Raw genomic sequence first — 6000 nt, 5'->3', positions numbered from 1 at the left:
AAGATACAGGATACAGGCTTCAAACTTACATATTGTATAAAGGTACAAAACGCATTTCAAGTTATTACAAAATAAATCACAATACATTGCCATTAAATAAATTTAGCCCTGCTTACACAGAATTAATATAGCCTATAGATCAGCAAACCTTTAACAAAATAATATAACAACATCGAATAATAATAATAATAATAATAATAATAATAATAATAATAATAATAATAATAATAATAATTCCTGGTCTTGTCCCAGTTACCTGAATTTGGCATTTTGTATAAATTCAGCCCAATTTTACGGCCGGATGCCCTTCCTTACAAACCCTAGGTGGAGTGATGTATTTACTATTGCGTTTCTCTGTGGTGATTTTTAGTATATTCTGCTGTGTGTGGATGAAAAAGGTTATCCAGTCTTCGATCCGGAGGAATTAACTGTCGACTACCCAGTTAAAATTCTCAACCCGGTCGAATCCGGGGCCCTCTAAACCGAAGGCCTCCACGCTGATCATCCAGCCAATGAGCCGGACTCTAAGCAAGTTGCCAGGTTCTATCCTGGCTCAGTCCGGTGGTATTTGAAGATTCTCAAATCCGTCAGCCTCGTGTCAGTAGATTTACTGGCAAGTAAAAGAACAAAATCCCGGCACTTCGGCATATCCGAAAAAGGAGCTGGTAGGACGTAAAACTAATAATATTTCACGAAAAATAAGTATTCTGGAGCCGTGGAGTACAAGGTTTGAGTGAACAATAGTGTAATATAGTACCCCATAATAATAATAATAATAATAATAATAATAATTATTATTATTATTATTATTATTATTATTATTGTTGTGATTTTTAGTATATTCTGCTGTGTGTGGATGAAGAAGGTTATCCAGTCTTCGATCCGGAGGAATTAACTGTCGACTACCCAGTTATTATTATTATTATTATTATTATTATTATTATTATTATTATTATTATTATTATTATTATTAAAAAACAGAACAAGAAGTTGTAGGATAAATAATTAGAAATAATTGTTTTAAAAGAGGACAGTCCTTCTTGTGTTAATGTTCTTAAATCACATAAGTTTACTGGCCTGAATAATCATTCTTCTTCATCTTCTTCTTCTTCTTCTATTCACCCTCCAGGGTCGGTTTTTCCCTCAGACTCAGCGATAGATCCCACCTCAACCGCCACAAGGGCAGTGTCCTGGAGCTTCAGACTCTGGATCGGTGGATAAAACTGGGGAGGATGACCAGTACCTCGCCCAACCGGCGTCACTTGCTATGCTGAACAGGGGCCTTGCGGGTGGATGGGAAGATTGGAAGAGATAGGCAAGGAAGAGGGAAGGAAGCGGCCGTGGCCGTAAGTTAGGTACCATCCCGGCATTCGCCTGGAGGAGAAGTGGGAAACCACGGAAAACCAAGGATGGCTGAGGTGGGAATCGAACCCACCTCTACTCAGTTGACCTCCCGAGGCTGAGTGGACCCCGTTCCAGCCCTCGTACCACTTTTCAAATTTCGTGGCGGAGCCGGAAATCGAACCCGGGCCTCCGGGGGTGGCAGCTAATCACACTAACCACTAGACCACAGAGGCGGACCCTGAATAATTCGCTTCGATATTTTTGGACGAAGATTATGGTAATGCCGATTTTCTTTATTTGCCTTATGTTGCACCCACTGAGGCACGTTTTATCGCTACGATGGGACAGGACAAGGCTAGGACTGCGAAGGAAGTGGCAGTGGCATTAATTAAGGCACACACCGGACGAGTTGGCCATGCGCGTAGAGGCGCGCGGCTGTGAGCTTGCATCCGGGAGATAGTAGGTTCGAATCCCACTATCGGCAGCCCTGAAGATGGTTTTCCGTGGTTTCCCATTTTCACACCAGGCAAATGCTGGGGCTGTACCTTAATTAAGGCCACGGCCGCTTCCTTCCAACTCCTAGGCCTTTCCTATCCCATCGTCGCCATAAGACCTATCAGTGTCGGTGCGACGTAAAGCCCCTAGCAAAAAAAGAAATTAAGGCAGAGCAGCCCCCGTATTTGCCTGATGTGAAAGTGGGAACCACGGAAAACCAGCTATCAGAGCTGTCGGCAGTGAGATTAGAATTCACTATATCCAGAATGCAAGCTAAGAACTACATGCCGCGAACCACGTAGCCAACTCGCTCAGTAGTAGTGGTGATGTAGGACTGAAAGTCCTCATATTACTCCGTATCGTTGGCACAGGCGATGAGGTGACTGGGAAATTCAAAACACTGTAGGTGTGGCGTTGGACAGTAAGCGTGTTGTATCGTCGTTGTTCTCATTATATTTATTTTCAAAATGTCGGGGAACTCTGCTCCGTAGGATATCATTTAATAATAAATACTGTTATTGGCTTTTCTTCCTACCAACTACCTTGTACGGTTTTCGGAGAAGCTGAGGTGCCGTTGTTTTGTCCCTCCAGAGTTCCTTTACGGGCTGATAAACCTACTGACACAAGGGTGAAGTATCTGAGCACCTTCAAACACCAAATATACCGACTTTGGCCCAGGAAGCTACCGCTCTACCATCTGAGCCACTCAGCCAGGCAGGATACCGTTTATCGTGTTTGGTCAGATCCTATAAGAAAATAAAAGTAGGCCTACTCTACACGTGCTGGATTGTGCTACACAGGCAACGTAATTCTGTTAATCACCCAAAATTGTGTACTTTAGTAGAAAAAGAAAACTTATTTGAAATATGATATATCCTTCCTGTTTTCTCTACAATTTATGCAAATGCATGTCGCACAAGTAGAGAGAATAATTCGATCTAATCTATTAAATATTACGCACTATAAGTGGAAGAAATTATATGGATGGCGCTTAAATTATGGAGTCGCTATTTCCCCTTGGTGCCACCCAGAGCGCTGTAGCAGCCATGTTAGCCACTCTATAGCCTTTTTTCTAGCTCGTTGGTGTTACGACAAAGACATTTCTTGTTGTAAATATTCTTGTTCAGTCGATATACTAACTCTAGTTTGTATTATTATTATTATTATTATTATTATTATTATTATTATTATTATTATTATTATTATTATTATTATTATTATTATTATTATTATTATTTGCCAGTTATTTATTGTAGCGCATAGGCCTACTTAGGAAATTAGAGAACAGAAAAGGAAAGGATTGAACGTAGCCATAACTGAGGTACAGCACCAGCGTTTGCGTGATGTGAACATGAGAAACCACTGAAAAGCACCTTCATGGCTGGCTATAATAGGTTTCCAACCAATCATTTACCGAATGCAGGCTAACAGCTACATGGCGTAAAATACTCAATAATAATAATATAATATAATTATATTATTAATTATATAATTATAATTATAATAATACCGAGCTCGATAGCTGCAGTCACTAAAGTGCGGCCAGTATCCAGTATTCGGGAGATAGTAGGTTCGAACCCCACTGTCGGCAGCCCTGAAAATGGTTTTCCGTGGTTTCCCATTTTCACACCAGGCAAATGCTGGGGCTGTACCTTAATTAAGGCCACGGCCGCTTCCTTCCCTTTCCTAGCCCTTCCCCGTCCCATCGTCGCCATAAGACCTATCTGTGTCGGTGCGACGTAAAGCAACTAGCAATAATAATAATAATAATAATAATAATAATAATAATAATAATAATAATAATAATAATAATGTCCGCCTCTGTGGTGTAGTGGTTAGCGTGATTAGCTGCCACCCCCCGGAGGCTCGAGATGGCTTCCCGGCTCTGCCACGAAATTTTAAAAGTGGTAGGAGAGCTGGAACTAGGTCCACTCAGCGTCGGGAGGTCAACTGAATAGAGGTCGGTTCGCTTCCCACCTCAACCATCCTCGAAGTGGCTTTCCGTGGTTTCCAACTTCTCTTCTACGAAAGTGCCGGGATGGTCCCCTAACTAAAGGCCACGGCCGCTTCCTTCCCTCTTCCTTGCTTGTCCCCTCCAATCTTCCGATCCCTCCACAAGGCCCCTGTTCAGAATAGAAGGTGAGGCCGCCTGTGCAAGGTTCCTAGTTGTATCCTCCCGATCGAAAGTCTCATGCTCCAGGACACTGCCCTTGAGGCGGTAGAGGTGGGATCCCGCGCTGAGTCCGAAGGGAAAAACCGACTCTGGAGGGTTAACCGATTAAGAAAGAAAGAAAGAAAGAAAGAAAGAATAATAATATCTTTGTGGTCATCATCTTGGATCTTCTTTCTTTAGAAATTATTCCAATTCATAAGTTCTGTAGTTACAGTTCACCCAGATGTTTCCTAGACCATACATTACTCTCAAAGTGTGTTGCGTGGTGCGTCGACATCTTGAACGGTAACTGTGGTCTGTTTAGTAAAATACTGCTTGACGAATTAAGTCATGCTTCATGTCACGATTATATTTTGCGATTCCTAAGGCGTGATTTTACTAATTTGTAATTTAAAATTTACTGGAGGCGCCGGGTATCGATCCCGGTACCTCTCGCATGCTAAGCGAGCGCTCTACCATCTGAGCTACGCCCCCTGATATCAGACAAACGTTATCGAAGTCTCCCAACAGCACATCGCACGCTTGAGTTAGGTGAGCGCCTTGTGTGGCGCTGCTGGCGTGAGCTAAGAATAGTACATTCCATGCGCTAGCGGCTAGATAGCGCTAATGCAGTATATTCCACTTATCGTGTGGAGCGTAGCCCGCGGCAGGAAGACGTTGAGATGACTGAATTCAAGCTAAGGCTAACGCATGACCCTTTCGCGCCGTCAATTTGACGGGTACGTGTGACTCTGGAAAGGCTGAAAATATGATTCTCGAAATATACCAGACATCAAAGGATTCCATTAGAGTATTCTGTGTATTTAAAACATCAACCAAGTTCCCTTCCAAAAGAAATTTCTTCAGTTTATCCCAGGTATGTGTGCGTTCGTTGAAACCACCCTGGTTCATTTTGGATGATGACCGAGGGTTTTAAGGCTGGATTCCCTTCCTGATATCGCGGAGTTCTACTACGACAGCCAGATAAATGTGCGGTTTAAATTTATGTGGCAGATTGCACATTTATCCGGAAGTTGGGTTAAAATGCGTAGGCCCTACTACTATAATACTTTCGTTTACATGCAGTCTGGAGGAATATTCTCTAGTTTAGTTACGCCGTTAACTGTTAGATTTCTACCTGCAATGTCGAGGTTCAAATTCCAGTAGACCTCCAGTTGGAATTGTATCTAAAAACTCCGAGACAGTCCGCCTCTGTGGTGTAGTGGTTAGTGTGATTAGCTGCCACCCCCGATTCCCGGCTCTGCCACGAAATTTGAAAAGTGGTACGAGAGCTGGAACGGGCTCCACTCAGCCTCGGGAAGTCAAATGAGTAGAGGGCCACCCTGGAAGTGGTTTTCCGTGGTTTCTCACTTCTCCTCAAGGCAAATGCCGGGATGGTACTTAACTTAAGGCCACGGGCGCTTCTTCCCTCTTCCTTGTCTACCCCTTCCAATCTTCCCATCCCCGCACAAGGCCCCTGTTCAGCATAGCAGGTGAGGCCGCCTGGGCGAGGTACTGGCCATCCTCCCTAGTTGTATCCCCTGACCCCTATGCCTCACGCTCCAGGACACTGCCCTTGCGGCAGTAGACCCGTGGATCCCTCGCTGAGTGCGAGGGAAAACCAACCCTGGAGGGTAAACATATTAAGAAAGAAAGAAAGAAAAGATCTCCTTTCTGATGACGATCCCCTTGCATAGTGGAGAAATAACAGCGCAGATCCAAGACTTGCTCTGCTGACGAAGAAAATATTGTCTATTCCAGTCTCTAATATGGCAAGTGAAAGAAATTTAAGTTCAGCTGGTAACTTAATTAGTGGCAAAAGGAGCTTTATCAAGATTAATAAATGATGCTCTCTTGATTAATTGTGTAGTAAAACAGACGACATAATAATGATGAATGGTTGTGAAAGACAGTATAAGTTAATGTTCTGTGTCTACCAATGTGACAAGATGATCTCACAGTGTTTATAGTAAGTTTGTAATTACATTACTTCATTACACATTTCGTTG

General features: G+C 43.0%; 1 non-coding gene across 1 annotated transcript; it reads right to left on the bottom strand.

The window, feature by feature from the left end:
- Window positions 1-4413: 4413 nt before the first annotated feature.
- TRNAA-AGC (transfer RNA alanine (anticodon AGC)) lies at window positions 4414-4486 on the bottom strand. The gene has a single exon. It is a non-coding gene; the product is annotated as a tRNA-Ala (tRNA).
- Window positions 4487-6000: the final 1514 nt, after the last annotated feature.

This window comes from Anabrus simplex, chromosome 1 (genome assembly GCF_040414725.1).
Source record: "Anabrus simplex isolate iqAnaSimp1 chromosome 1, ASM4041472v1, whole genome shotgun sequence".
Classification (NCBI taxonomy): Eukaryota; Metazoa; Arthropoda; class Insecta; order Orthoptera; family Tettigoniidae; genus Anabrus; species Anabrus simplex.
This window is presented reverse-complemented; position numbering and strand designations above follow the sequence as displayed.